Source organism: Bidens hawaiensis, unplaced genomic scaffold (genome assembly GCF_021521415.1).
Source record: "Bidens hawaiensis isolate Kalapana, Puna unplaced genomic scaffold, B.hawaiensis_p1.1 tig00029297_1, whole genome shotgun sequence".
Lineage (NCBI taxonomy): Eukaryota > Viridiplantae > Streptophyta > Magnoliopsida > Asterales > Asteraceae > Bidens > Bidens hawaiensis.
Genome location: NW_027494832.1, coordinates 29,727 through 34,258, shown reverse-complemented (window position 1 = coordinate 34,258; position 4,532 = coordinate 29,727).

Here is a 4,532-nt window from a genome sequence, read left to right as displayed (position 1 = left end):
GTCGGTTAATTTCAGTTCGGTTTAGGGTTTACGGTTTATACAAAAACCAGACTGAACCGTGTGATTAGCTGCATTTAATATTTTATAAATATTTCATATTAAGTATGTTTAATTATTTATGTTAGTTTAATCAGAATTTTTTTAGTAAATATTTTGTTTACTAAGAATTAATACCGATTCAGACCTTTAGAAACTCAGTTTACATTATGAAACTTGAGACCTTGTAATAATAATTTCTAGAATATTGCATTATGGAACCTGAGGCTTAGTAATTAGTATGTTTCATATTTATCCGAATATTGTAAGTCCACTTTCAAAACCGTGAAGAAAACCGGAGGTTCAGTTCTGTTTGGTTCGGTTCGGTTTTAAATTTCCACAGTTTGGTTATGGTTTTTGATTATTAAAAACCGTTACTAACGGTTTGGCCACTATGTTCTGGTGATTTGTGTTGATAAGTTAGGAAACCATACATATTATTAAACTTAGAAAGATATTTCTTGTATTCAATGTTCTAGAGTTGCTGCAGTTCATATTGAAGCTCCCATGTTATCTGACTTTGATCTTGTCATTGATGACTTTCGACACGGGGACACGTTCGCTGTCAAAAAGTTTGAGAATTTGAAAACCCTTTTGCTCGACGCTCCTGATCTTGGTTATTTACTTTTGAAGTTTCCGATCACAAAAACTGTTGAAAATTTGACACTGTTTCAGTCTGGAAATGAGGAACCGACAGGCGCTGCTGGAGACTCAAATTTAAGTCGAGCAAAGGTGTTCAAGGTTTACCCGAACGTGACTTCTCTTCGCGCGAATTCAAGTGCTCGGTCAGAGTTGGATGAATCCACTGGTTAACTAATGAAACTGGTGTGACTATTAATAGGTAAGGGAACACATTCTCTTATGTGCGTGGTGCGGTTCGGTTCTTGGAATTTTAAAAGCGTTCGGTTTCGTTTTTTTTTTGTTTTCTTTTGGTTTCGGTTTGGTTGTGGTTTTTCTGGTTTTTACCATTTGAGCCTTGAAACATTTTGCCTAAAAAGAAAGTTTGTCGAAAATAATGAGTCTAGGTATAAATAATTTTGTTAATTGTTAACAGATAGACTATTATACATTTGGCCAAAAGTATTTGTTTGAGTTACACACACACACACACACATATATATATATATATATATATATATATATATGTATATATATAATTCTTATTAATTATTAAAAGTAAAAACTAAAAAAAAATCTAGAAATTCCGGTTCGGTTCGGTTTTTTCGGTTTTTGTTACATGGTTTTTACAAAAACATAAAACCAAACCGTTGGTTTTTGACTCGGTTCGGTTTTGTATTGTTTTTTTGCACACCCCTACTCTTATGAATTGTTTGAAAAGATAAAGGTTTAAATTTGTTACATATGATCTATAAAGTGTCATATTGTTTTTTACATATCCTAATATAATGATATTTGTATCCTATTGTAGCTTTGAGTATGGATTCACAAGATCAATTTAGCAAGGGAAATCATAATGAGACGCAGTTGTGCTTGAGATTGTTGGCTTTGAAGGCCGAACACTATCGCATAAATTTGTCTATTTGAAATGTTGGTGATAAGAATCATGAGGGACCAAAAGAATTAATTGTGTATTCAAGGAGGGGCAAGATGCAAAGTGACAAAGTCGGCACATGCTAGTATAAATAGGAAGGGACTAATCATTTTTGTTATTTTATGTTATTTGTTATTGTTGAGTGGCTCTTGCTTTATGCAATGAGAGAGGGAGTATCCCTGGGTTGTTAGAGGTCACTATCCGATTGTCGTCTGTAATTCCTTTTCTTATTCAATCAATCATTCCCTTCCTTTACATCATAGTTCTTACACAAATTCAGATTTAATTCGTTTCATACACACTTTATATTTACTTTTGTTGTACTCTGTTCCTTGCTGATTCAATACCTATCATTGGTCCGACACTGCCTTGACCTTCCGTTTGTGTTTCAAAATTTATCATCATTGAAACCCGTACAAATTCTCGATTAGATGCACAAGAAGCTCAGATTAAGCAATTAAAGTCTGATTTTCTAATTTTCGTACTTCTCTACAATCAGTGGAGAAATCGTTGGACGTGGAAAGAGGGGAATCTGGGGAATTCCGAAAAGTGGTACTGACTTGGATGGCAAAGCAGGATAAGAGGGTTGCTGATGACTCGTTGGATTCGGGGAAATCAGATCTGGGTTTTGATGTTTCCGGCGCCAGATCTCGTCCTGGTCTGTCAGTGAACACTGATCATTCTCTCATACTGCCATGGGCGGTTAAGAAGGTAAAGCTACCTGAGTTCTCTGGGTTTGATCCACAGGGGTGGATTCAAAAAGCGAATTTATACTTTGATTTGAATCACACAGTGGATGATGATCGATTGCAATTAGCTCGTTTGAGCATGATTGGGGTAGCCCAACACTGGTTCACAATAATAACACAAGTCCATCCCACAATTTCATGGTCTGATTTTCAATTGGAGCTTCTTCAACGCTTCAGTAGTGGAGATTCAAAACCCATATGAGCAATTGGCTACAATTAAACAGGGAGACTCTATTCTTGATTATATTGATGACTTTGAGTACCTTCTTTCTCTGGTTCCGCGATTACCAGAATCACAATCGCTTGGGTATTTTGTGGCGGGTTTGAAAGACGATGTCAAAAAATGGGTGCGTCTTCACCGTCCTAAATCTCGTCTGGATGCCATGTATTTGGCGAAGGAGGTGGATCTGATGCTGCGTCCAGCTTCGGGTCACGATACCTTGGGCCGTTTAACCCTAATGGGCCACACTCGATTGGGTTTAGAGATGGTTCTTCTGTAATGGGCCGTTCGGGGTCCAAGCCCATTTCTCCTTTTAGATCAAGTGACAGACCTGTTTTCCCAAGGTTGACTCACCAAGGTCAGTTGTAAACTCTAATTCCTCTTTTCCCGTGACTGACTTGGGGCAGCTTTCCCCTCGTGATAGAGGTGTTCATTCATTGTCTCGTACCGAATATGACGATCGACGCAAGAAAGGGCTTTGTTTTCGTTGTGGTCAACAGTACGTGCCTACTCACAAATGTCCTGAAGGTAAGTTACGAGTATTGTTATTGGCGGATGACGAGGATGATTTTCCGAGTGGGGATCAATGTGTCTTGCAAACGGATCAGGTGGCAACTCAGGATAATGAATCTGATTGTTCTCACGAACCTGTAATGCATTAGAATTTATGGGTACTTTGGCTGCTCAAGATTCGTCTTCTACTATGAAATTGGAAGGTCTCCTATTGAGGTTTACAATCTTTATGTTAGTGGACAGTGGGGCTTCTCACAGCTTCATTTCTCACCGTTTGGTCAACGAGTTAGGTTTGACTTCCTCTAAGTTCAGAGGCATTAAAATCAAATTGGGTGACGGTCACTTCGTTTACGTTTATGAAAGGTGTGTAGCTCTACCTGTGACCATTGGTCCATGTTCTTTTTCGTTGGATGCACGTGTCATTAAAATCCAATGACACGGGTTCATTGGATTTTATTTTGGGGTTGGATTGGTTGAAGTCTTTGGGAGAGGTTGTCCATGATTGGGAACATTCGAGGATGCGGTTCCAATATCAGGGGAAATCGGTAAATTACAAGGGCTGCAATCCGGTCAATCTTCATTGTCAGCGCTACATTCATGGTTGTCTATGGAGGGACTGACTGATTCTGAACCTTCTACTGTTGCTGCTCCTGTGTTCTCTTTACTAACCGACTCCCAACAATCTGCCTTGTCTTCTCTCTTTCAACAAATTGATGTGATTTTTCATCCCCCTTCGTCTCTGCCGCCGGTTCGTTCTCATGACCACCTCATTCAGCGATCTTCTAACGATCCCATATGTGTACGGTCGTACCGTTATCCTCATGTTCAAAAGACAGAGATTGAAAGGCAGGTTCGTGAATTATTGCATATCGGTATGATTCGACCTTGCACAAGTGCTTTTTCGAGTCCAGTCATTCTGGTTCGAAAAAAATATAATTCATGGCGTATGTGTGTTGATTACCGGGCTTTGAACAGCGCAACAATTCCCAATAAATACCCCATACCGGTAGTTGATGAGCTCATTGATGAATTACACGGTTCTAGTTTTTTCCTCTAAATTGGACCTCAAGTCCGGCTATAATCATATTCGGATGCATCCGGATAGCATTGCAAAGACGGCTTTTCGTACACATGACGGGAACTACGAGTACTTAGTCATGCCCTTCGGTCTCATGAACGCACCGGCTACATTTCATTCGGTGATGAATGACATTTTTCGTCCGCTTCTTCGACATAAGGTGGTCATTTTTTTTATGACATTCATGTTCACAGCCCTACTTGGGATGCTCATATCACTGATTTAAAGGAGGTATTTAAGATTTTATTACTTCATAATTTTAAAGTTAATCCCGACAAGTGCATTTTTGGTCAACACACTATCGATTACTTGGGACATGTCATTAATGGTCAAGGGCTATCAATGGATCCCTCGAAAGTTGCTGCTGTGGTAAATTGGCCGGTT